Here is a 27,540-nt window from a genome sequence, read left to right as displayed (position 1 = left end):
AAGCAGATTGCTCTTGGCTTCTTTATTCGTTCCTCATTGATTTTATTTAGAAAACTGGCTAATTTAGTCCCACCTTGGCAGACAAATTCAGGGCAAGCAAGAATATGAATACTAAAGATTTTTGGTAGACTCTTCCTTCTCTGCTACATAAAGCTTCTTTCTCTCTGGGTGTGTGGTGTGCGTGCAGGTGTGTGTGCATGCTTTTGCATGCATTGGGAAAATAGGTGTGTGGGTGTGCATGCACGTGCGTGTGTGCATGCTTTTGCATGTATTGGAGGTATGTGTGTGTGTGGGCGTGCATGCATGTGTATGTGCATGCTTTTGCACATATTGGAGGTATACGTGTGTGGATGTGTGTGCAGGTGTGTGTGTGTGCATGCTTTTGCATGTATTGGGGGCATACATGTGTGGTGTACATGCACGTGGAGACCCGAGGTTGGTATTGGGTCTCATCCTCCATCTCTCTTCCACCTTACTTCCCACCATAGGGTCTCTCAATCAAACCCAGAGCTTGTGAATATGGCTAGTCTAAGAGAGCCCTCTCTCTCTAGGGATCTCTTGCTCTGCCTTTCTGGGCCCCAAGCTCACCTGGGATTTATGTGGTTTTCCAGCGAATCTGAATTCCAGCCCTCATACTGGCACAGCATGGGTTTTAGCTGCTGCTGAGCCACTGTTCCAGCCACTGCACCAGATTCTAAGCTTGTTTTTGAACTCTTTGAGAACCTGATGAGGTCCAGAGATAGAATTCAACTTTGCCAAGGTCGCACATAGATGTCAAACTAGAAGGAATGTCTGGCAGAATCTTGAACTTTGAGAGCTTCTACATAAGACTCCACTTACGTTTCTTGCTGAGTAACTCTTGGAGTCTCAGTGTAAGGCAGTCTTGGGCAGCCTGTTTTCATATGAGTTCTTTTGGCTTGTGTTCCTGGAGATCAAAGGGAGCCAAACTGAAGTCTTCTCAAATGTCTTTATCATTTGTCTCAATATTGGGTTTCTACATCATTGTGAGAAATAGAACCTAACAGGCCATGCTTCTGCCCCCCTTAGAAGCTCCGTTCCCTCTCTCCCACCACGTTTGTAGAGAGCACTGGCCACCTCCTACACACTCTTGACTTCAGAAAAGCTACAGGGCTCACAGTCGTGAGGCTCAAGTTCCTGGCACAGAATAAGGGATAGGGCCAGGCTGCTGTCCTGCCTTTCTTCCTCTCTGTCTGTGGCCCAGGTGTCTCAGAATTGACACTGGAAAGACAGGGAGTTAGACGCGAGTAACCATGGAAAACTGCAGCCGCAGACTGGCAACAGTCCTGATGGTGAGATGCCCCGAAGCTGCGGTTAGCTCATCCCCACGAGGTCAGAAGCTAAGGCACCAGGGCATTCTACACACGCGTGCACTAACAGAGCACCTGTGACCTCAAGATGCTGATGTCATCATAATATTGCTTGCATTGTGGTTTTAACACCTTCCACTTTTGTGGCAATCCTGGGAAAAGTGACCCTTGAAAGGTGATTTGGTCCACCTTGATTTGGAAGGGGAAAAGGGTCACCTTACTTCGTGAATATTCCACATACATCATAAATATTCATAAAACTCCTATAAACTCTAGAACATTGAGACTACTGGGCAGCTCTTTGACTTGGATGAGACCACTCCAGTCTCCCTTTAGATTGTTTTGCTTAGCTTTGCCTAGTAAATTTTTGCTTAAATTTATCTCTTTTATGTATGTACATTGTGTATGTGTGTGTGTGTGTATGCGTGCTGGCACATGTTCATGCATGTCTCTTGAACTTAGGAGGTTAATGATAGGTGTCTTCCTCTTGCCATCTCCACCTTATTTTTTGAAACTGGGTTTCTTGCTGAACCTGGAGCTCACCAGTTCAGCAAGGCTGGCTAGCCAGTGAGCTCCTGGGATGTGCAGTCTCTACTTCCCGAGCTCTGGGAGGTAGCATTGCTACTTTTTTTTTTTTTTTTTTTTTTTTTTTTTTTTTTTTTTTTTTTTTTTTGCTGGTGCTGGTGCTGAGGATCCAATATAGGGGTAGCCCCAGCCAATCACCTTGCTTGTAGGGCGGGGTTGCCTGAGGATATTTTTTACTAATAAATATTGCTAGTGTGCTCTCCCCAGGCCCTTCTGCTTTCCTGTTCTCCGCTGGAACCATGCGTTCTGTGAGTTTTTCCCTAATTAAAGCTGAAAATATTCTCATAATTTCTGTCTGCCTTCATTTACGCCAATACAATCCAAACTGAAGCATTCTCTCCTGGCGGGTCAGAGAAGAGCCTAACACTCAGGAAGGAAATAAAAACAAGACCTAGGAAGTCAACAAAACTCACAGACCAGAAGCTCTGCAGTTACAGGATTAGCAGGACCCTCCCCAAAGTGACATAAGCAGAGACAACTGTCAGGGAGCAGAGAATTCTCTGAGAAACCACTATGTCTGCAGGTTGTCCAGGGGTTCTGCAGCTGCAGCTTTTGCGAACTGTCTGTCACTCTTGCTGGACTGAGTCATCTATGCTCCTGTGAGGGACCCCTGGCTCACAGAGCTGGGCTTGGATGGAACAGTATCGCTGATCTGCTGTTGGTGCTTGTCTGCCAAAAATAGACATTTGTTGACATCTCTCCTGAAAAAGTCATGCAGCTAGCCCGTGTGAGACCCCATGATCCTAACAGCTCCAAGCCTTTCCCTTCCCCTCCTTTGCATAGAAAGTAGTTTGATATGCAGCTGCAGGCCTCTGGACATTCAGGAGTCCCCCAAACGGACTTGTCAAATGATGGATTAATTTTTTGATTGAACATTTTCCCAAATTAAACTTTCACAGTGTCTCTAGCAAAAGTCAATCCTCCTCTTGGGAGCCCTCAAGTTTCCTTCCGGTCCTCTGGGGCACTCAAGCTCGTAGCATATGCAGTACACACCCCAATGATAAAGCCCTCAATAACTGCGGGAGGAGCTGGCAGGATGATTTAGATCTAAAGTCCGGAGCAAGGCAATTACATCTGGTCCCAGCTTTACAAAATTGAAATAATCTTTATCTGAATTTTAAAAGGTATGCTAACATTAGAACATCAAATGCCAAACGTGGCGGTGACTTATCCTACCCATAGGGTGACACGGTCGGGCAGGCCTTCATATGCATGTGGCCGCCACTTAAAGGTTAAACACGTCTTCTGCGATCCAGTGAGCTAATTGTACTTTTATTGATCGAGTTTGGAATCTGAATAGTATCAGGGAAATGAAATTCTTGAGGCAAGCCTTGCTGCTGTGGGCCTTCCTCATCCTCTCTGGACAGATGAGACATTAGGAGAAGGAAGGTGTCTCTTGGGGCTTGCTGTCCTGCTAAATTATTTTCTCTTTCTCATTAATTCTTGTCTTCCTTGTGCCCACACCTCCCAGCCCCTTCGTGCCCTCCCTTGCCTCTCTGAGTTGCATCAGCTGTCAAAATCTTCGGCTCTCCAAGGCTGCTCCTCACTGCTCCTTGAGCTCCACCCTGTCTCAGTCCAGGGCTCCTGGGACCCAGCCATCAAGGCTTAGCTATGGACCTCTGGGATAGCTTGCTAATGATCTCTTCTGTGGTTCTTGGGACTCTGTCCATGGCAGACACTGGCTTTTTCTATAACAAACATTTTCTAAGTAATCTTTAGAACATATAAACCCATGCCTATAAGAGCTGGTTTAAGTCTAGCACAAGGGTTGAGAATGGAGTTTGGCTGGCAAAGTGCTTGCCTAGAATGCACAAAGATCAGTTCCATCCCCAGCAGTGCTCAAATAGGGGGTGCATGCCTATAACCCTAACACTCAGGAGGTGGAGGTAGGAGGTTCAGAAGTTCAGGGCCATCCTTGACTACATGCGGAGTTCCAGGCCAGCCTGGGCTACACCTCAGGAAAAAGAAAGCAAGCAAAGACCAGAAAGGGGATTCACAAGGCTCAAGCAGAGCCAACTGCATCCAGGATGTTGCCTGTGAGGGAAGAGGAAGAAGGGAGGCTCATAGACTCACTCAGCAAGTAAATAAAGCTTAGAAGGTTCTGAAAGCTCGTAGACTTTAACTTTCTCTCGAGGCTCCCTCCCAGAGCTGTATAACCAGTGACAATGGCCGGAGAGAGGGCTCGCACCTTCTGTGGCGCCTGTAAGGCGTGCTGACACAGGCAACGACAGAGCTTTGCTAAGTCTTACCCAAGCCGGAGAGGGCTTTTCAGCAGCATGGCTGCCTTTGACTCTCCCACACCCTGGTAGTAACTCAGATAGCCTCACCTTTTCACCAAACTTGCCTTGGGTGATACTGTTTCTTTGATCTGCCCTCGGCAGTCCTATCTGGTGTGAGCAGACGTTTGTCCACGCCTCTTGGGGAAGGTCAGACAGCACAGAAGCTGGAGACTAGAAGAACTTCGCCTGTGTGAGGGACGGTGAGCTGCACCTTGGTGCGCATGGGTGGGCACTTGTGGGAAGAGCCAGCAAGTGTGTGTGTGTGTGTGTACACGTATGTGTATATTTGCATAGCACTTCAATAAAAATAATAATAATAACATTGAACATTGAGCCTCTCCTATACCTCATGAACCCAGAACTGTGTTAATTTCACTTATTTATTTACTTATTTAGTTAGTTAGAGTTCAATTCCCAGCAACCGCATGATGGTTCACAGCCATCTGAAATGAGATCCGGTGCTCTCTTCTAGCCTGCAGGTGTACATGCAGGAGGAACACTATATACATAATAATAAATAATTTCTTTTAAAAAAGGAATTTTCACTTCTGCCATGCCCTGACCTCTCTCTTAGGAGGCCCCCACTGTGCCACCATATCTGTCCCTGGCACTGGGGCCTGAGCTCCGTCATTGCCCCACCATGCCTCTCTTTCAGTCTGTCCGACCAACAGGAACTCTTCTAACAAACTCTCTTTTCCCCAGTAATCTGTCTCAGTGTCTTCTTGAACCCCCATTTAAAATGTAGCACTTCTCCCTTCTCTAGTCCTCTCTCCTTCCTCTCCTTCTGCTCTCTTCAACCTTCACTTCCTCCTTTCTTCAGCCCCTCTACCATATTTTTCTTCACTTTAACTTTTCCCTTCCTCACTGCCGCTCCTCTCTGTGATCCATTTCGTGGAGCTACCCACCACCAGGCCCCGAGGGATGCCAGCGAGCTCTGCTTACGTCAGAGGCTCCAACAAGGAAGTAAACGGCACGGGGTGCATCCTGGGATGGCAGGGCCAGGGGAAAAGCCGAGCAACTGGGAGTGGCTGTGGGGCTAGAGGCAGCACGGAGGAGGTGGGGTGCCTGTAGGGAACACACCGCTCCTGGAACAGGGGACGAGAGCCTGGATAAGCGGAACAACAAAGAAAGACCCGTCGAAGTCAGAGGACCGGACCAGGGACCTTCCGGAAGGAGTTTCGCTTTTGCTCTGAGTATCACGGGGCTAGCTAATGTTTTGGGATGGGCTCTGATATGGCATTGTTTCTTCGGAAGGCCCCCAGCTGCCAACTGGACATCCAACTCGTGGCTGGAGAGAAGGAGGAAGGGGGCCAGCTCTACAGTGTCTGGGTAGAAGAGAAAGGAGCCCTGGTTGATGGGGAGATGTCAAGAACCCTTTGAGGAGCCAACAGGGTCCCTGGAAAGGCAGATCCTGGGCCTATTTTCAGGTCCTCCGGCAAAGGCCCTACTGGAGAAATTAAAGCCACTCTAGAGACATGACATTTAGAGCAAGTTGAATGAATTGCTTTTTTGATTCTCTTAACGTTTTCCCAGTCTCACCCAACACCACAGGTCTCCAGGGGTGTCCGACGTCTTTCATAACAAGAGAAGAATGCTCTGGAACTTGTATTCCTGGCCAGGTCTCCATCTGCTGCTCTTCAGAGCCACTGTTTATGCCAACGACGTGTATAGAGCTGTCGTTCTGTGGACATTTCTGGAATTAGGGTCTGAACCTGATGGAGGTGGGTCTTGCATTTATCTGTTGCTTTCATTGGCTAATTAATAAAGAAAACTGCTTGGCCCTGATAGGACAGAAAATTAGATAGGCGGAGTAAACAGAACAGAATGCTGGGAGAAAGAAGCCGAGTCAGTCGCCATGATTCGCCCACTCCAGACAGACGCAGGTTAAGATCTTTCCTGGTAAGCCAGCTCGTGGTACTACACAGAATATTAGAAATGGGTTAGATCAATATGTAAGAGCTAGCCAATAAGAGGCTGGAACGAATGGGCCAGGCAGTGATTAAAATAATACAGTTTCCGTGTAATTATTTTGGGTAAAGCCATGCGGGCAGCCGGGTGCCGGGGACGCAGCCCCGCTGCTCCTATTACAACATGAACCTGCACCCAGGAAGCTCTTACAGGCTTGGCTCAGCCTCATAGAGCAATTACAGGCACAATTAATAGTGAAAAGCAGAAAAAGGTTCAGTGTGGTCACATTGGGAAATAGAAGGAAGGGGTCCGGTGACTACTGCACAGCCAAGTCTGTCTCCAGGCACCTGACCTGGGGCCTAGGTTTAAATAGAGGGCCGGAGGCAGGAATGGCCACGTCACCCTAGCCAGAGTGTGGTCCTGCCTGCCACTAATCCACTCTGTCTCTCCAGCAAGGGGCTTGACAAGTTGTCGGAACTGGGTGGAGCCTCTTCCCAGTCCCTCTCTGGGAGGCACCAGACTTCAGCCTTTCCCTTCTCCCAGCATGAGATTGCTGGGGAGGGGCTGGAGATGGCTCGGCAGCTAAGAGAACTTGTGGCTCTTGCAGAGGACTCAGGTTCACTTTCCATCACCCACATGGCAGGTCACAAACTATTTGTAACTCCAGATGCAGGAGAGCCAGGCCCTCTCTGTCCCCTCCCCCACAGGCACTGCATGCCCCTGGTACGTAAGTACACATGCAGGTAAAATACTCATACACATAAAATAAAATAATTTTAAAAATAATAAATAAATAAAGATTTCAAGGGAAATTCTAATTACTGGAGGTCCATTGTCTCAGTAGTCTGAGAGCCAAAGAGAGACACAAAATGTCTCTTTATAGTATCTTTATTCCAGTCATGTAGGTGACCCACATTTATAAGTTTGCATTTTGGAGGAGATCATTATAATATTTTCTGGTGGGCTGGGCGACAGACAAGACTTTGGGTTTGTTGGTCTACAGGACAAACTCCCAAGTCTTCAGCAGGGCTCCCAAGTGTCTCTGTTTCCCAGTCCTGTGAGTGCTCCACTATCTCACCTCTCCTCCTCCACCTTCCTGCTCCTTCCCTAGACACAGAACTCCTCCCTCACTTGTCTGTCAGGCTGTCAGGCTTTTCCAGCCCGAGACGCTGTCACCCACATTCAGGGTGAGTCTTCTCATCTTAATTAACCACGGCTAGAAAACTTCCTCACAGACACGCCTGGAGGTGTGTCTCCTAGGTGATTCCAACACTGAAAAACTGAGAATGAGGACTAATCATCTGGGTTTTAACTCATGATACTGTTAGGTTCTCAGAGCACCACTTGGTTTGTGTCGGGTGGAGATTCTGTTGATTGACGTCTGCGTATGTGCAGGGTGGAGATCTGTCCCTCCAAAGAGAGAGACAGACTGAAGCAGCCTTATAGAACTTCATCGTTTATTAAGCTGTGCTGTTTAAGGTGTGTGTGTGTGTGTGTGTGTGTATGTGTGTGTGTGTGTGTGTGTGAGAGAGAGAGAGAGAGAGAGAGAGAGAGAGAGAGAGAGAGCCTCTAGATCTGTTACTGAAGAGGTCTTGCAGCGATATGCAGGGACTCTTTCAGAAGTCGTAAACACACTCTGTGCCTGTACCTTGGTCTCTGACCATCATTTGTCTCTAAAGGTTACTGAGAGAAAGTGGTGGGTTCAGACAGAGGCAGCCTGGGACATCCATTTTTATTTTTGTCAAAAAAACAAGCGAGAACTTAAAGACTAATTGGGTCATATATAGAGGACACAGGGCCCAGCTGGAGGAGGGTTCACTGCACAAATCTATGACAATGTGAGCATCAAAGAGGATGGTGTTAGTAATGGACATTAGCACACTGAAAAAGTTAATGAGTTTATCATTATGAGAAAGGAGAAACGGGGTGGGGAGGGAGAATGAAAGGATAAAAGGATATAAAGTTTAGTCTTCCCAGGAGAAAGTCAATTCGTGAGAGTGGAGGGAACCAGAGAACTTATAATATCACTGCATTATAGCCAGCAATATAATTCATGATTTAGACAACCAGACTCAAGGAATTCTGGCAAAGATCATTAGAGTAAACATATTCTCATCCACTGTAACTACCAAACACATCTCCTGCCTACAGCTAATTATGACAGTTCTCATGTTCCCAGTTGATGTCTAATTGCAAGTAATACTGAACCTTTTATAATTATAATTTTTCTGTCTACATCAGTGATAAAGTTAATTTGCAAATTAGTCACAATAACATGTTAATAACTAATAATATATAACAAAACAAAATAATATATAAGTAATAACAATATACAACAAAAGCAATGACAATGATAAGTATATTTTTTTGAGGTAGGGTCTCACCACATAGCTGACGATGACCTTGAACTCCTGATCCTCCAACCTCTATGATTGCTATCAAGCATGGCTACTATGGTGCTGGAGTTAGAACCCAGGGCTTCATGCCCGTTAGGCAATCACTACCAACAGAGCTGCATCCTCATCCTTTACACGATATGTTATAATGAAAGTTGCGTGACTGTGCCGCCTCCCTCAAAACCTTACGGTTCCTGCTCATTCTCACTTGAAGTAGCTACTTCCCAGCTCCTCATTGGCGCCTCTGAACTGCTAATGCCACATTTCTCGCTCTCAGGGGTCATTACTAAGTAAAGTGAAGGCGACCTGATGACATGTACTGAAGTTCCACAGCAGCTGGTCTGGTGACCAAGAGGCTGCTGAGCGGATGGCAGGCAGGCAGTGTATAAAGTGTGGGTACCCGGGGAAGTAGGGGGATTCATGTCTCAGGCATGAAATCACAGGACAGTGCAGAAGTCATCAAGACTTCTCGGCAGTACAAACAACTGGAAATTTATCTATGTTTATTTCTGGGATTTTTCTCTTAATATTTTCAGATGATGACTGATCACTGTCTTAGGATTTCTTTTGCTATGAAGAAACACCTTGACCACTGCAGTTTTATAAAGGAAAACATTTAACTGGGGCTGGCTTACAGAGTCAGTGGTTTTGTCCATTATCTTCATGGTGGTGTGCAGACAGACACGGTACTGGAGAAGGAGTCATTCTGAGCATGGCTTGAGCAAAGGAGACCTCAAAACCCACCCCCACAGTGATACACTTCCTCCTAATGGTGCCGCTCCTTATCGGGATCATTTTCATTCAAACCATCACAATCATAAATGACTGACATGACAATAAGTGGGTATTAGTGCAGTGACATTGTATAGCAATATCCTCCAAATGAAGAATTCCATCCAGGAAGCAGGAGGAGACTCCCGAGCCTCAGGAAGTAAACACACTTCACGGTCTGTGAAAGGTGAACTTACAAGATTCAAGAAGGGCTCTCCCCAGGGCTGTAGCTGCCAGGAACACCTGCTGGAGTGGAGACACTAAGAAGATTCTCAGGGCTTGTGGCTACCTGCAAGTTCCGTAGAAAGCTCCAGAAAGCAGCACCATGCCCCTGGGCTCACCCGCTTCCATAAGCTAAAATAAACTTCTATCCACTGAAAAAAGTATAAAAGAGAAACTGGAGAGCCGGCTCAGTCTTCACAAGTCCATCGTGATTTTACAGAGCACCTCAGTTTGTCTCCCAGCACCCATGTTGGGCAGCCCACAGCCAGATGTAGCTCCAGTTCCAGGGGCTCTGGGGTCTTCTGGTTTCTACAGGTAGTGCACTTGTGTGTGTGTGTGTGTGTGTGAGAGAGAGAGAGAGAGAGAGAGGAGAGAGAGAGAGAGAGAGAGAGAGAGAGAGAGAGAGAGAAGGAGAGAGAGTATGTGTGCCCACAAACACACATAGCGAGACACCTAAGTTGAACTAAATCTTTTTTTGAAGAAAACATAATCAAACAGACACCAAGTTACTGGGGAGATGACTCAGTGGGTAAAGTGCTTGCTGTGCAAGCCTGAGGACCTGAGTTTGATTCCCAGCATCCACATAAAAAGTTTGTAACTGTTCCAGGACAGGCTCCAAAACCACAGAGAAACCCTGTCTCAAAAAACCAAAAAAAAAAAAAAAAATTGTAACTTTGAATTTGGTAGGGGTGGGTAGGGGGAGAGAAGAGGATCATAGGGTTTGCTGGCCAGCCTGCCTAGCCAAAGTGGTGACTTCCAGGTTCAATGAGAGAACCTGTTTTCAAAGATAAGGTGAAGAACTATAGAGGAACACAGCTGATTCCAGTCCCCACACATGCACACAGATGCACAAGCACACACGACACAACATGATGCACACACGTGAAATGATAAAAGAAAAGGACTCCAAGGGGACCTAAGAGATAGACGCCATGGTCCAACTTTTCCTAGATGCTGGAAAGAAAGGATAAAAGCGGCACAGAAGACACTGTGGAAACAGTGAGAGACCGCCGTGGCATTGCTAAGCTAATGTCCTTAGATGTGGGTACTGTGTGGTGATCCTGTAGAATGGTACCCGCATGCTCCACATGTCTCCCCTTGTACACTAAAGGCTCGAGTATCATGGCGTCTGCAACTTAATTTCAAATGGTTCAGAGAAAGAGAAAGAAAATAAATCTTGGCGAAGGATTTCAAAACGTGAAAAGTAAAATGGGCAAGAGAAGTGTGGTGTATTTAGAAAGAAATGGTCTAGAAATCTGAGAAGGGCTGAAGATGGAGACAGACAGGTAGAGTGTTTGTGGATTAAGGTGGCCAACAGGTTGCGATGAAGCAATGTTCCAAGACCTTCTCTCTTCTCCATGTTGCAAAGCCCCCATCCAAAGCCAAGTTGTGGGATACACAGGACGCTGCAGCCCAGAGAGACCCAAGCCTGGCGGATCCAATACCTTTTGTCATAGCTGAGTACCCCAAAGTAGCCCTTTGATACACAGTTCAGGAGACAGTGCAGTGGGTAAGGGCATATGCTTACAAGTATGAAGGCCTCAGTTCAAATCCCCAGCACTCATGTCAAAAGCTGGGCATGGCTATGTGTGTGTGCCCGTAAGCCCAGGCAGATGCAGAGATGCAGGGGTAGGAGGGTTCTGGGAGCTCAAGGAGCAGCCAACTTAGACAAAGAGCAAGAATCTGGTTCAGTGGGAGACCCTATTTTAGGGGAGCAAGGTGGAGATTGAGTGAGGAAGATGCTGGCATTCTCCTTGGGCCTCTGCATGCATTCACATATCAGTACATTCATGTCATACACCATACACACAGTACAACACACACACACACACACACACACACAGAAATATACAAGTCCGGCTCCCCTCAGCATCCTTCTCTGCAACTCCTGCCCAGCCCATCACAAATGACGGAATGCACGATTGGAGCAATGATTCCCTCCAACACAATAATTACAAAACACTTAGCGCTCTTTCTAAATGATTATATGTTTTATTTAAATATTTATCTTTCTCAAATTTGACTGAAAAATCTATAAGTAATTAGTTATCAGCCCAGTTACTGGGATGACAGGCAGTTTCCTTAATTTTCTATGCAGTCGACGGGACTTTAACTCGGAAATTATTCTAGTCACATCATCCTTCAAAGGTCTAAATGGAAAAAAAAAGTTAAATGCCTTAATATCTTTGAGATTTGCAAAGATATTTGAGGATTTGCTGAGGGATTCGGTGTAGGACGAAGAAAGTGTTTTGTTAGTGCGGAGACTAACTTGCATCTCCACTTTGAAAGGAACCGTGAAATCCGCATGCACAGAGAGGGCTGAGATGAGAGGGCGCTGAGCAACCACTGTGTCTCTGCAGCCTGTGCCTTTGAGGCCTAGGTTACACTGGTTCAGAGGCCTGTGGGAATGTGTGCTCCCTTCCCCGGCAAGGGTAACTGCAGGGCACAAGGATGAAATGCAGACTAGCGAACATTAATTATGAGGTGTCTAAATTGTTATTGAAGTACAAATCCCCTCCCCAGCAAAGGCTCACCAGTAAAGGGCAATTCTGTAGTGACTGCACTGTAAGGGCTGGGGGTGGGGAGTAGGGGTGGAGGGCAGGTTTATGCCCTGCCCTGAGTGGTGTTTCACCTCATTGGAGATACATGTTTATAGATTAAAGATAGGGTCTCATTGTATAGTCCTGATAGACCTGGACTCTCTATGTATAGACCAGGCTGTCCTCAAACACAAACTCCGAGATCTGCCCGCTTCTCCCTTCCATGTGGTGGGATTAAAGTGCGTGCCTCCATGTCTAGCCTCACCTTATTGGTTTTCATCATAATTTGCTGGTGTCCTGGGTTCGTCACCCTGGTCTGCTGTCCTGTTCGGCCTGGCACTGGCCTCTGACATTGCGGGGGGGGGGGGGTGTGCTTTAGATTTTCATGCTCTGTCCTCATTTCCGCAGAGTGCAGTAGGAACCCCAGGGGCTGAGGAGAGAGCCCCCTAAGTAAAGTGCTGGTCTTGCAAGCACCAATCCTGAGTTTGATCCTCAGAACCTACATAAGAAACTCTGGGTTTGGTGGCATGCATTTGTAATCCTAGCTCTAGGGAGGTGGAGACAGGAGGATCCCTGGCATTCCTTGGCCAGCCAGTTTAGCCTACTTCTACTTTGTGTGCTCCAGGTCAGTGAGAGACCTTGTTTAAAAAAAAAAAGAAGAAGAAGAAGAAGAAGAAGAAGAAGAAGAAGAAGAAGAAGAAGAAGAAGAAGAAGAAGAAGAAGAAGAAGAAGAAAAGAAAGATAGATGATGCCATGCCTAAGGTTGTTCTCTGGCCTCCATATTCATGTGTTTGTGCACCTACACACATATACACATATATTTACACACACACACACACACACACACACACACACCTTGTCTCTGATTAAGTAAGTTAATCCTAAATGTCTAAGGCAGCATTTGGGGCTGTGCTTTAAGGCACAGCCAAGCCCATGCCCCCAGGCATCACGGAGCAAGGAAGATGTGTTTGTGGCTGCAGCTCCACTGTAGCACAGCACCAAGTTCTTGGAAACACCTCTGTACATAGATGCACCCAGAACTATCGATAGCACATGATCTGCGTTTGGTAGTGCCTGCCTATAGTCCTAGTACCTGGGAGACCAAGGCAGGAGGATTACTGTGAATATATGCCTGCATAGTGAGACCTTCTCAGAAGCAAGAACTATCCTATGCATGCAGGAGGTGGGAATAAGTCAGTTTGGAATAGGCACTGTGGTACATGTATGTGTATACACGCATAAAACACCACTTCCTCCAATGGCTAAGATTGTTTTCAGGGTCTTAAGACCCTTGTCTCAGTTATGTTTCTATTGCTATGATAAAACACCATGACCAAAAGCACCTTGGGATAGAAAGTATTTATTTCAGTTTACAGTTCTTCATCACAGTCCATTATGGAAGAAAGTCAGGGCAGGGACTCAGGACAGGGACCTGGAGGCAAGAACTGATGCCGAGGCCTGGAGGGCTGCTGCTTCCGGCTTGCTCCCTCTGCTTTCTTATTGCACCCCAGGACTAGCAGCTCAAGGGAGACACAGTGAACTGGGCCCTCTCACATCAATAGTTAACAACAAAAATGCCCACAGGCAAATCTGGTGGGACGTTTTTGCAGTTGAGGTTGCCTCTTTTGAGTCTAGACTAAAAATTATCCAGGACACTCTATCCCCTGGGAATGCTTTTCTGATTTCCATATCTGCTCCTTTCTGGAGAAAATAAAACAGGCTCCTTCCTTCAGCATTCTTGCAGGGTCTTGCCTTGGCCCCTGGGCACACAGGCAGTTGAGAAGCTGTCCCTACAAAACACAGAGGTTTGTCCAAGGCTAGGGACCACACCTTCCCTGTGCATGCTGCCGAAGAGAGCTGCCTGATTTACAAATCCTGTTTTGTTTTCTGAATGATGGAGACACCAGCTCTTGGCAGTTAGTGCCAAGGTCTGCTTTGGGCTCTCTTAGGAATCAGTGTTCCTATCATGCACGTCTGTATTTGTGTATGTATGTACTAACATACCTATGTATGGATACATAGATGTGTGTGTCCATTTGTATAGATGTACTTAACACCTATGCATGTAATACACACCTGTTGGTGTACGTATGTGTGTGAGTATGCTCATGTACATATTTATGTACTCAATGCAGTGAGTTCTCTCTCTATCTGTCAAAGGGTAGTGTCTCTGAGTATTAGATTTGGGGGCAGGGTTGGGGTTAGAGGGGCAGAGACCAAAAGGAAGAACTGCAGATGACAGCGCCTGTAGTGGCCACTTGCACACATCTGTATCTTCCCAGATCTCAATGCATGAGTTCATTACTCCTCACTGATGGAGGAAAGTCATTGGTTAAAAAATAAAGAAACTGCTTGGCCCTCATAGGTTAGAACATAGGTGGGTGGAGTAAGCAGAACAGAATGCTGGGAGGAAGAGGAAGTGAGCTCAGATGCAGGGCAGCTCCTCTCAGAGACAGACGCCATGAAGCAAGCCGCCAGGTCAGACATGCTGAATCTTTCCCAGTAAGACTGGTGCTACACAGATTATTAGAGATGGGTTGATCGGGATATGAGAATTAGCCAGTAAGGGCTAGAGCTAATGGGCCAAGCAGTGTTTAAATGAATACAGTTTGTGTGTTGTTATTTCTGGTGTAAAGCCAACCGTGCAGGAGCCGGGCAGGACGAAAAGCAGGCCTGCAGCTCCACACAACACCTCACGGCACACTTAAAACATGACTCTCATTTAGGAAATGCTGACACTGAGGGTGACTCACCTGGCCCAGGTCGTACAGCTCATAGATGCTAACAGTTAACACCTGAATCAAGGCATCCTGGGTCTTGAAATCTGACCTAGTGAGGCTGTAAGCCATGCAGCTTATCAGGTGAGGCTCCCCACCAGCAGGAATCGGGGAGAGAGGCCAATGACAGCCATGCAAGATTGGTCCATTAGGGCTTCAGAATTTCAACAACAACAACAACAACAACAACAACAACAACAACAACAACAAAACCCCCATAAGTCCAGATTGCAGGTAAAATGCCCAGGTATAAGAAGGGCTTTGCAGGACTGTAGCTGAGTCAGTGGAGTACATGCCTAACATGTGTGAAGTCTGGTCTTCCATCCCTAACATGATACCAAAGCGGCATGAACCTGCATACCTGTAATTCCAACACATGGGAGGTGGTGGCAGGAAGATCAGAAGTTATCTTTGTCTACATAGTGAGTTTTAGGGACAGCCTGGGCTAAATGAGACCCTGTCTCACAGGAAACAAAACAGCAACAACAAGCCCCCACCAAAAGTCAAAATCAAAGCTTTGCATACTAAACATGTCTGCAGACTACTAGGCAGCTGGGCTCCCAATTTGCAACAAAGACAACAAGCTCAGAAAGTGAATGCGATTTTCCTCCAGACAGTCAGCCTGTACCAGAACCCTGGAACCCAGTCATAACCTGTCAACCTGACCTGGTCCCAGCTGGGAGACTCCATCCTCTTTTCCCAAGGCACTTCCTTCTCTGTCTCCCTTGGTGACAGGATCTGAGAGGCCAGGTTTCTCTGGGTCCATTCAGCCTGTGTGTTATACAAAAAGCATAAGGGTATCAGGGCTCTGTTTTCTCTTTTTCTTCTTCATTATACAATGTCTTCTATGCCCCACAGCCTCTTTGTGGTGCAGGTTATGGGTGCGTGGGGGAATGGCTTCCCACACTCTCATAGGAAGGAGTGGGGCAGGAATCAGTTTCACGGGTAAAGTTCTACACCGGCTCTTGCTTGCCCTTTAATGCCCCTCAGAAGTCCTGTTTCCACTGTGGGGACCGGACAGCATAAGCCAAGATGTCTGGAGAAATGACTTTGCCTTCTTTAACTTCACTGAGGAGCTGGGGTGCTCTGATGTCAGTGAGTGGGGAGAAATGGATGGTCCAGTAGGCATCCTCAGGTGCTCCAGGGGACAGAGAAAGACTGAACCCCCACACTCCTGCATGTGCTACATTCCTGAGCCACCCAGTGAACTCTCTTGACTCAGGATTCTCAGAAGTGTGGGGGCCAAGCAGAGATGCTTCGTGGAATGGAGATGGTGCTGAGGCTCCGTCCCTTGAGCCAGCCCTGAGGCTTCTGAGGGTAGGATGAACCTAATGACAGCCCGCCACTCCCCACTTACCCCCAAACCCGGTGATGTCAGCCTTTCCCTTCATCCCATCCCCCAAACCTCTCCCTGCTACTTCCAGCCGCTGGAGGCTTCTCAGCTGGCGGGCAGAGGCACTTCCAGACCTGCCCTCTGTTAACTGTCAGCGGTGCCACAGACCCGGCCACTGTCCCTCTTCCTCCCGTGTGTGTATTCTCTGATCTGTGTCCTTAGCGTTGTCATCTGAGCCCTTAGTCCCACTAACTGGCTGCTCTAGGCTTGGGCAGCCCCAGCTGTGCCCTCTAGGGGTACTTCTTCCCTGCATATCAGCCTCTCCCTTATTACTCACTCCTGAGTGTCTCCCCTGCCTACTTCTGCCTACTGCCGCAGTTCCCTGCCCCCCCGCCTTTATTCAGTCTAGCGGGCCCCTGCAGACCTCCACCTGACCCTTACTTCTTCCCCGATGGGAGCCAGGCTGTCTTGCATCAGGTAGACTGACTCCAATCTGGTCTCTGGTTGTAGAATGGAGTATCAGGTCCCAGGGAAAGGGAGGGAGTTGGCTTCGGAGTGGTTGATTGGCTCCTGGGTTGATGGCTGTATCACAGCTGGATTAATTGGCTTATTTCTAAAAGGCAGAGCTGGATCCCCTGAAATCACCTGAAAGGTATCGCTCCCATCAGCTGTTGGGTTTGCAAGATTAGCCGAGCTGTGGTATTAGCTGAGCTGTGGAGTACCAGCTATGTAGGAGAATGTGGGCCCTAGAGCAGGAAGCAGAAAAGACCCACCATCCATCCTTATGTGGCTTGCCTACTACCAGGTAGACAGTCAATAAACAAGGACATAATTAGCCACACGGCTCATTAGGAAGGGACTTATTCCAAGAACAACAAAATGAAGTGGGAAGGGGAATGAAAGCTTGAGTGGGGGTGATTTTCCAACCAGGCGGCTAACACCAGAATGGAGGCTGTGAGCAGCTGCCTGGAAAGGACCATTCTAAGACAATGCAACCACTGGTGCAGAAGCTTTGATGCAGCAGCAGGGCACGCCTGGGGCACACGTGGCCCAGAGAGGAGGCCGGTAGCCAGCACAAGACTGAACGTGGGTATCGTAGTTTCCTTTCTGGTCATTGCGATAAAGTTCTCTGCTGAAAGAAACTCACGGAAGAAGGGCTTTATTTAGCTCACACCCCTAGGTTATAGTCTGTCACTGCAGGGATGTCAGGACAGTAGGAGCTCGACCACAGTCGGGAGGAGAGAGCGCCATGCCTGCCTGGGAGGAGGAGAGAGATTAATGCGTGTCTGCGAGTACCTGGCTCGCTCTCTCCTTTTCATTCAGCGCATGAAATGCAGTCTGCATGCTTTCAGGGTCTTCCCACTCAATTAACCCAACTAAGAAAACCCTGCACAGACATGCCCACAGGCCAACCTCTTCTAGATAATTCCTCCCTGAGACCCTCGGGCCAATGTAATGTAGACAATTTCTCACCGAGACTCCCTGCTCAGGTGAGTCTAGATTATGTCAGGTTGACAATTAAAACCAGTGATCACAGTGGAAGTACACAGGAGGGGGACAGGGACAGGATGGCAAGCAGGGCTTAAACAAGGAGAGGGGTCTGACTGATGCTGAAACAGAGCCGCCTCGACTGCTCTATTGAGACAAGATGGCGAAGAACAGTTAGGATCTGTGATCCATGCAGCAAAGAATGACACCCTGTGCGAAGGGTGGGCACTGGGTGACGAGGGCAGCGTTTGGACTCCAGGTGTGATGAAGGTGAAGCGTATGGGGTGTGCTACGTGAGACACCCCAGGACTGGGGTCCACAGAACCTGAGCAAAGGAGTTGTGGCTGATGTGGGAGACTAAAGGAGCAGGCTCGGGAGGAGGATGGGGTTGTTCATTCACTGAGCAGACGCCCGTGGGCACTGCTGCGTTCTCAGGAGCAGGCCAGAGTCGGAGACAGAGGGAATAACTACTAACTCGATCCACATGTTATGGCCCCAGTGGTCTATGCACCAGCTAATGGAGGTATCATCCACCCCAACATCAACTCTCGAGTAGAACGTGGGCTTTCAAGGACAGGCAGTGGGCCAGCTAAGCTAGCTAGAGAGTGGCCGATGGGTGAAGGAAGTGACCATCAAAGGCTGGTATGAAAGACGAGGAACAGTTGGCTATATAAAAAGTTGGGTGTGGGAAGTGTGTCCCAGTGAGAGGAAGTGTGTCAAGGTCCCGGGATCAGAGGAAGTGTGGGGGCCCAGGGCACGTGAGAAAGGGTGAAGTGTGCAATGTCCCGGAAGGACAGGAAAGAGCAGGGTGAGAGCAGAGGCCAGGAAGCCCAGTGATGGGCGGGACTAGCGGTACAGTCCTCAGGGCCATGTACGTTTGGGTCATTTATCATTATTTTACAAGTCAGGAGGTAGCATTTCAGTGGTGAAACTCCGAAAACAGAGGGAAGCCAGAGGGGGTGCACTTTGGACTGGTCACATGTGAGGGAGGGTGAGTGGTAGACTGCAGATCAGAGATGGGCACCTGGGAGAGGCGATTGCATAGTCCAGGAGAAACGATATCATTATTTTACAAGTCAGGAGGTAGCATTTCAGTGGTGAAACTCTGAAAACAGAGGGAAGCCAGAGGGGGTGCACTTTGGACTGGTCACATGTGAGGGAGGGTGAGTGGTAGATGGCAGATCAGAGATGGGCACCTGGGAGAGGCGATTGCATAGTCCAGGAGAAACGATGGAAGTGTGGCGGGAAAGGGTGGGACCGGCGAAGCAGTCAGTAAGACAACTGGCGACCCGTGCAATCGTCAGGTGTGACCGCCAAGACAGAAAGCCAGTACTGTGTATTTCAACCAGGGATAAAAGCAGACTGCACAGAAGGAGGCTGGGGAGCTGTTGCTGGGGATGGAGAGATGGTTCAGAGTTTAAGAGCACATACATCTCTTACAGAGGGCCTGCACTCAGAACTGCCTGCAATTACCCCTCCAGGGGATCTCATGCTCTTTCCTGGTCTCTACAAGTGTGTGTGTATGTGTGACATCTTTAAAACAAAAGCAGCCATTATTAAGCAACTGGCCACAAATCATTGTGCAGGTGTGGATGAGCGCATGTTGGTGTGCATGAGGAGCTAGTCACTGTTTCTTAAATTTTTTTTTTTTTTTTTGGACAGGGTCTCTCATTTGATGAGAAACACAGCCTATTTATAAATGCTCGTACTGCCTTCTGCTGGTTCCTAGAATGTCAGTACTGGGCCGTAAACTTCTATCCGTACTGTTTGTGATTGGAGGTTAGAGTGTGGAAAGCAGAGGTCGGGGTTCAGGTTTGAAAGCATCACAAGTAAGGCGGGCTGCAGAGCCCAGTGCTCCCACATGCTCATTGCCAGGTGTGATGAGCTAGTGGCTCAGTCAGTCTGAGGCTCAGTCCCTGGATGAGGTGATTTCCCTCCCATACTTCCTGCAACAGAACATGGTGAGATGCTGAGCTCCCTGAGACTGTGAAAGTCACATCCACTAAAGTGAGTCGGGGGTGAAGAGCAGAGGGCAGGATGCTGCTGGATAGGGCACCAAGGAGGAGAAGGCAGCTGGGGTACGCCCGTCTTCGGAACAATTCTCAGAGAAACTCGAGGGTCCCTAGTAATACTTTCCTGAGTTTCCTAGGCCCTTTTATCAAGGAATCTGGGACACAGATGAGCAAAAGAGCTGGGAAGAAAAAAGAAAAGAAAAAGTGGGGAAGCTGGAGGGCTGACTCAGCCGGTGAAGGGCTTACCTATAAGCATGAGGGTATGAGTTCAATTCCAAAACCCATAAGAAAAATTGTTGGACATAATGGTGCCTACTTTTAATCCAAACACGGGGGAGGAGGAGAAAGGCACTGGGGCTCAATAGCTAGTCAGCCTGGCCTACTTGATGGGATACAGCACCCTGAGGAAGGACACACCCAGGTTACCCTTTGGCCTCCACACACACATTCCTTAAATCATCTTTCATATTGTATCCTAATGCAACAGGCCACACTATTGCAATGAAAATAGAGCCCCATCTGGAGCAGAATGTCACCGCGTACCTAATCATATTCTTAGCCGTACTTAATTGAGCACTTCTCACCAAGGGCCAGGATGTGCTAATGGTTTTACATGCATTGTGACATGATACTCATGTCAAATTGGTCACTTAGATTTTTCTCTTCTCACTTGACAGAAGTGGAAACAGTCCACGGGGATGGAACCAAGAGTCCAAAGTCACCCAGCTAGCAGGCACATGAACTTACACCTGCCTTGTCTTAAGAGTTCTTCCCATTAGAAGCCTTGTGAGGGCACGAGAAAGGTTGATTGGCTGCACTGACTGAGGGAGCCCAGGGCGTGGTCAAGGATGCAAGTTGGCACTCTGAGGTTTGCCTCTGTGTGTTCTGCAGTAAACACATTCCCGTTTCTTCCATGTGCTAGCCTGCTGGCCATGCTTCCTCTGATGACTATACAGTTACTCTCCTCTGTCCCCTGCTGTGGTCCCAAGCTGCCTGGATAGTAAATATTAATTTTGGGAATTGGGAGGACAGGTTCTGAGTCGAGCTCATCTGGAGTGGCATCCCATGATGATGGTGGTGCCTCATTCTTTTGGGTGGCACACTGAGTGTGAAGGGAGGTGGGGTTTTTTGTAGACCACCAGGAAAAGGTTAGGATCTCCACACAGCATCCCCAATGAATGCTGCGCCCATTCTGTGAGGAGGGTGTCTGAGCAAAGAGTGGGTGCCTCTGATCAACAGGCACAGGGCTTGCTTCTCTGAGGACTGCCCGTGGAGCTGGCTCTTCATCAGTTAAGCCCTGCATTGGAACACAGGCTGTCCCTTTCTGTTCCTGAAGTCAGTCTTCAGCTTCCCTGGAAAGACAAGAGTGGCCTTCCCTGGGTGGTGCTCCTGCAGTACAATCATGAAATGGCTCTTGGAGGATGCTTGCACGCCCCTGCAGGGATAGCAATAAAGTGATCGCTTCTGAATGTATCTTCTGTCCTGGGGGTGGAGGACAAAGTGACAAGAGGCCAAACACACCTTATGGTGAAATGAAGTGAATTACTGGACTTCACTCCCCTTCCCAAAGGAATTTAAGGAGAAAAATCACAGTGCTAACAATTTCCAATGACAGCCCAGACCCAGAGCAGAGATGCCTGGCTTAAGGAACAGATGTTGAGCGATTCTACTGTCAAAAACGCAAGTACATCTAAGGCCTTGTGTGATTCTCTCCTATATACTGAGACATTCATTCTCTTTTGGAAGAAAGAGGAAGAAACAGGGAGGAAGGAAGTGGGACCAGGGACCAAGAAGCAGGAAGTAACAAGCAGGAACCAGAAAGGAGGGAAGAGGAAGCATGAAAGAAGGAAGAAGGAACAGGAAGAATTGAGGTAGGATGAAGGAGAAGGAAGGAAGGAGATGGAGCAGGAACCAGAGAGGAGGGATCAGGGAGGAAAGAGGAGGGACCAGAGAGGAGGACATAGAGAGGAGGGTGCAAGAGAAAGGAAGCCTTAAGGCCCAGGAAGTAAATGAAACACAGAAGGCTCAGGAAGCTCCTGAAACTTACAAGACTTCCAAGGACTGTCTTCAGTACTGGATAAGCAATAAGGACTGGTACAGAGAGTTGACTTCTAAGTGGATCTGCCAGCAAGTTGTATAGGGAGCTCCTGGGATGCAGCTTTGGTGAGTCTTCACTAGGCTGGGTGGGCTTTTAACTCTGTAGCTGTCATTGAGTCACCCATGGCTTTATACACAACTCCCAAAATCTCACTGCTTCCAGAGGGCTTATTTCTTTAGTCGATTGTCAGTGTCTTATCTGGGATGGATAGACATTTGTACACATCTTCCCAGGAAAAGTCATACAACACCCTCCCCTCCTGCCTGCCCTTCTCAACTCTGCGAAGTCACAGGCTGCTACCTTGAGCTGAGTGGCTGAGGTTCAGTCATTTTTCAGGCCTAGGCCACCACTAGACCAAAACCTAAGAGATGTACTTCACTGTGTGGCCAGCAGGAATCAGAAGACCATGGCAAGGAAAGACAGTGACAAGAGCTGACATGGTAGCACACACCTTGTGCTGGCTAATTTATGTCAACTTGACACCAGCTGAAGTCATCTGAGAGAAACCAACCTCAGTTGAAGAGATCTCCATAAGATCAGGTTGTAGATAAGCCCATAGGGCATTTTCTTAATGATTCATGGGGGAGGACCCAACCTATTATGGGTGGTGTCACCCCTGAGTTGGTGGTCCTGGGTTTTGTAAGAAAGTAGGTCGAGCAAGCCACGAGGAGCAAGCCAGTAAGCAGAACCCCTCCATGGCCTCTGCATCAGCTCCTGCCTCCAATTTCCTGCCCAGTTTGAATTCCTTTCTTGGCTTCTCTCAATGGACTGTGGCTCTGGATAAGTAAGCCAAATAAATCCTTCCCTCCCTAAATTGCTGTTGATTGCAGTGTCTCATCACAGAAATAATTAGGATCCTAGAAATAATAATCCTAATTAGGATGCAGCTGTAATTACAGGACTTGAGAGGCTGAGGTAGGAGGATTGCTGTGAGTTTAAGGCCAGCCTTAGCCATAGAATGGGACCCTCAAACACAAAGCAAAGCAAAGAAAAAGAAAAGAAAAGAAAAGAAAAGAAAAGGAAAGGAAAAAAAAGCCTTTAATTTTTTTTACTTCTTGGTTTTCTTTTTTTTTTGAATTTTTTGTTTTATTTTTTTTTATTTTTTTTATTTTTTATTGTTTATTTATTTAAGGCAGAAATCTTTAATAAATATATAAACTTCTTGGTTTTCAATAAAACAATTTTGGCAGGTCATATTAACCTTTTCTGGAGCCATGAGCATTGTGTAAGAAATGGACCTGCCCAAGAATCAAAATTAGCTTTAGAAAGACTAGCCCACCTAGGAAGGTCACAGGTTGGTGCTGGTGACAGCCTCTGGCTAAGTTCCCTGTAGGCGGTGACATCCTCCAGCAGCCTTATGAATGAGCCAGCTGGGACCCCAACACTACAAGCCTTCAGATGACAGCAAGTCTGGTTGTCCTCAGGCTTTTGTGATACCGTTTTTAGAACCTAAGTCATAAGAACGCAGCCCAGCTCCTTCCAGAAACCGAGACCCACAAAACAGCGGCACGAAGCAGTTGTATTGAGCAAAAACACAGACACGAAAGCCGTTTTTATATCACCAGAGGGTTTTCATTCTCGCAAACTACATGTGTTTGTTCACTAGGATCTTAAATTAGGAAGTGAGAGACACCATGGAGGCTGACACAGTGGGAGTGGCTTGTTCTCCAGCCCTGCTGTCTGCCTCCAGGCTATGGATCCTGACTGTCTCATCCCATGTTCCCAATGCTGCCAGCTCATCAGACAGACACGGAACACATTTCTTTAATTGTTTTTGTTAATTTCATGGATATCCATGCTTTCCTACATGTATGTTTATGTATACATGTGTGCCTGGTGCCCAAATAATCCAGAAAAGGATGTTGGATCTCCTAGAACTGAAGTTACAGATGGTTGTGAGCCTCTCTGTGGATGCTAGGAATTGAACCTGGGTCCTCTGCAAGAGAAGCCAATGCACTTAACCTCTGAAGCCATTCCTTTAGCCCCTGTGCCATCTCCTTCACAAAAGACTAATCAGGAACTCTCTTAAGGAAGACATACAGGAGAAGCCCCCACATATCCAACTAGCCAGATCCAACCCGCTCTGCTACCCAATATCAGGCTGCCCAGTTACAGAATGAGAGGGCAGAGGGGAAGGGTCTGACGGTGCCACAAGGGCACATCCTTACGGTAAAGAGAAGTGGGGAGCAGGGCTGAGCTGCAGCCTCAGTAAGCAAGCATGGGCGGAACTAGCCAAGCAAGCAGGCCATGGACTTCCTGGTGTGGGGCAGTTTTCGGTACCTTACAGGCAGCCACAAATGGGCTTTTAAGCATCTAGGGTTAGTTCTACCCTCTGCACTTTGGGAAAAGATTGACAGGCCCCAGAGGCTTCCTTCCTCCCACCTCAGGACAGCAAGGAAAAACAGATTGTGAGGAGAGAAAGCATTAGGCAGGCCTGAGATAGGCAGGGCTGACACAGTGAAAAGAACCAGAAGACAGAATGTCAAATCTTATTACTAAGTCTTTTTTTGTTTCATTGGTTTGTAATATTTATTTTTTACTTTTTATATGTATCAGTGTTTTGCCTATGTCTGCGCCATCTGTGTGTCTGGTACCTATGGAAGTCAGAAGAGGGCTCTGGATCCTCTGGAACTGGAGTCACAAATGACTCTGAACTAATAGGTGAGTGCTTGGACTTGAACCCAGGTCCCCTGTAAGAGCAAGTGCTCTTAACCACTGAGCCATCTCTCCAGCTCCACCCAACTGGTCTTGATATGTTCATCATCTCTGAGTTTACTCAGCTGGTTTGAAGGCCATCTCTCAACACTGTGAAGGCATTTTAAAATGTTTTTATAAAACTGTTTATGAACAACCTCATTTTACATACTTGTAACTTTTTCTTGAATGTCATATCTTTATTTTTTTAACTATGTGTGTGTACACATCTATGTGTGTGTTGGAGGTGATGGTGGTAGCATGCAGGTTCCTGTGGGGGCCAGAAGAAGCCTCTGGGAGCTGGAAGTACAGACGGGTGGCAGTCCCCCAACCTGAGAGCTGGGAACTGATCCTGAGTCCTCTGTAAGAGCAGTATATTCTCCTCAACACTGAGTCATCTCTCCAGCCCCATGTGAGCTGTTTCGTGACCATTTCTAGAGTAGTCTCCGTTTTGCTTGGCACACTGCCTGCCTCTCTGATCGTCTATTATAGGAGTTGTTATAATCAGAATGGGGGCCCTGGCAGCACTAGCAGGCTAGGCTTGGCCACCCATCCTCACTAGTCTAGTAAAGAAGCAACAACAACAAAACAAAAATAGTAAAATGAAGTTTGTTCAGTGTAAACTCATTGGGAGAGAACCAACGTGACCCCAGTCTCAATGGGGTCCTGACCTGACATGATGTTCGAGTTCAAACAGAGGGCAAGAACTGTGCATAGCTGAGCGGTCCTGATCAAGGTGTGGTCCTGCCCATTGTTGGGGCCAGCCGCTCCAGCATCTCCTGCAATGTAATCTAAGAAGCTGTCAGAACTGTGTGCAGTCTTGATCGGGGAGACAAACCTCTCCCCTGTCTGGCATCGCGTTTCATACTTTTTCTTCTCCCAGAATGAGATTCATGGGGGACATCCCAATTTCGTGGAATCCAATAGTTTGAAAACAAAAGGAAAGGGCACAAGTGTCTCTTTCGAATAGCTTCATCCTTGCCAGACCCCTGTGCTAATCCGAGCCCTTCGGTGGATAACTTAGGCTGACAGCTGGCATGTGTCACGTGTTCTTCTATATTTCTCCCTCAGTGTGTGTGTGTGTGTGCATGTGTGTGTGCACGTTCATGCACTCATGCACACACACAGCTAAGCACAACAGGCTGATACAAAGGCACTCTATTAAATGGCTGCCCAGCAGGCTATGAGGCTAACAGATTATGGAATGAAATAACCTATCACCATTTATTCAGCTACCCTTAGCTGACAGCCATTTATAGTCTGCGTCCTGTTATAAACATCAATTGCTCTTGTATAGATCACATCCATTTCCTAATTTACTAATGATTTAATTGGGTATGCTTTTATGTCTGTGGGATAAATACCAAGAATGAGGGCGCTCTTAATTTTAGCATCTTAATTTTAACAGGTGTTTGAAAATGATCCCAATAATGTTGATTTTCACAGCCACACCAGCAGGAGCTATTCTCAGTCCTTGTGTGTGTATGTGTGTGTGTGTGCATGTGTGTGTGTGTGCGTGTATTGTGTCTATGTGGGTATGGGCATAGTGCAGAGCCTCAGAGTCCAGACTCTAGAAGAGCCCGATCCTCAAAGCTGATTATGAACTTCCAGACCTGAGGGCTGGACACTGAGCTCAGGTCCTCTGCAAAAGCTCCAAGTGCTTGTAACTGCTGGGCCATCTCTCCAGTCCAGGTATCTCATTCTTTAACAGTAGTTTATCTGCCAGGTCTACAGTAACTTTTCATTGTTACTTTATATGTCTGTGACTCATTCAGAATTTGGGTATATTTTATATTTATTGGTCATTTAAATCTAAGCCTCTGTAGATTTTCTCAGGGTCTTTGTTTATTTTTTTGGTTGTCTGCCTTAGCAATTTGAAAACACCTATATGTGTTTGGGGGTGAGTGGGTTGATGAGGACAGGTGTATGTGTGCATGTGTTGCTGCTGTGTAACAAGTTCTAACTTGACATATTACACTCTAGCGGTGGGCTCATTAAAACACAGAAAATAAACAATACATGTGTCTCAGGAAGTTCTTAAAACTCACAAGAGTTGAGTCTTTAAGACTTACGTGGTACTTCAGTCCAGTGCTCCAATGTTGGTCTCTGTCTCTGTCTTCTTTTATCGCCTGATGAAGGTTAATATTCAGGAGGATGCTTATATGTTTTTCTTTGAGTTCACCTTCTTATTTAGCTTCTCTAGAATCACGAATTATAGTCTCACGATCCAAAGGAGGAGCAGAAGGAGAGTGAGCACGAGCAAGGAACTCAGGACCGCGAGGGGTGTACCCACACACTGAGGCAATGGGGATGTTCTATCGGGAACTCACCAAGGCCAGCTGGCCGGGGTCTGAAAAAGCATGGGACAAAACCGGTCTCGCTGAACATAACGGACAATGAGGACTACTGAGAACTGAAGAACAATGGCAATGGGTTCTTGATCCTATTGCACGTAATGGCTTTGTGGGAGCCCAGGTAGTTTGGATGCTCACCTTAATAGACCTGGATGGAGGTGGGTGGTCCTTGGACCTCCCACAGGGCAGAGAAACCTGCTTGCTCTTTGGGCTGAGGAGGGAGGAAGACTTGATTGGGGGAGGGGGAGGGAATGGGAGGTGGTGGCGGGGAAGAGGCAGAAATCTTTAATAATTAAATAAATTAATTAATAAAAAAATAAAATAAAAAAAAAGACTTACGTGGTAAGTCCCTCAAAGGCAAGCCTTAGTATTGAGAGAGAAGACACTGAAGTCAAGTTGCCTGCGAGTCCTTTGGGGAGCTTTATTATATGTAATTTTTATGAATTAACAGCCGTGTGTGAGGTGCTTTTTGGTCTTGTAGCTATCTTTGAGCTGGTCACAATCCTATAAGTAACCCCTTACCTATACTCTGTAAGTACACCCAATAAACTCATGGGCTCACTGAAAATTCACACAGCAGGTGTTTGCATCCACATGAGTATATGGGTGCAGGTGCCTGTGTGTGTGCATGCAAAGGAGGATGGAAGACGCCTTCATCTATCACTTGCTACCCTAATCCCTTAAGACAGGGTCTCTCACTGAATGCTATATGGCTAATGAGCTCCCTGTGTCCAGCTATCCCTGAGCCCCAAACT

Source organism: Chionomys nivalis, chromosome 5 (assembly GCF_950005125.1).
Source record: "Chionomys nivalis chromosome 5, mChiNiv1.1, whole genome shotgun sequence".
NCBI lineage: Eukaryota > Metazoa > Chordata > Mammalia > Rodentia > Cricetidae > Chionomys > Chionomys nivalis.
Note: the sequence above shows the minus strand (reverse complement) of the source record.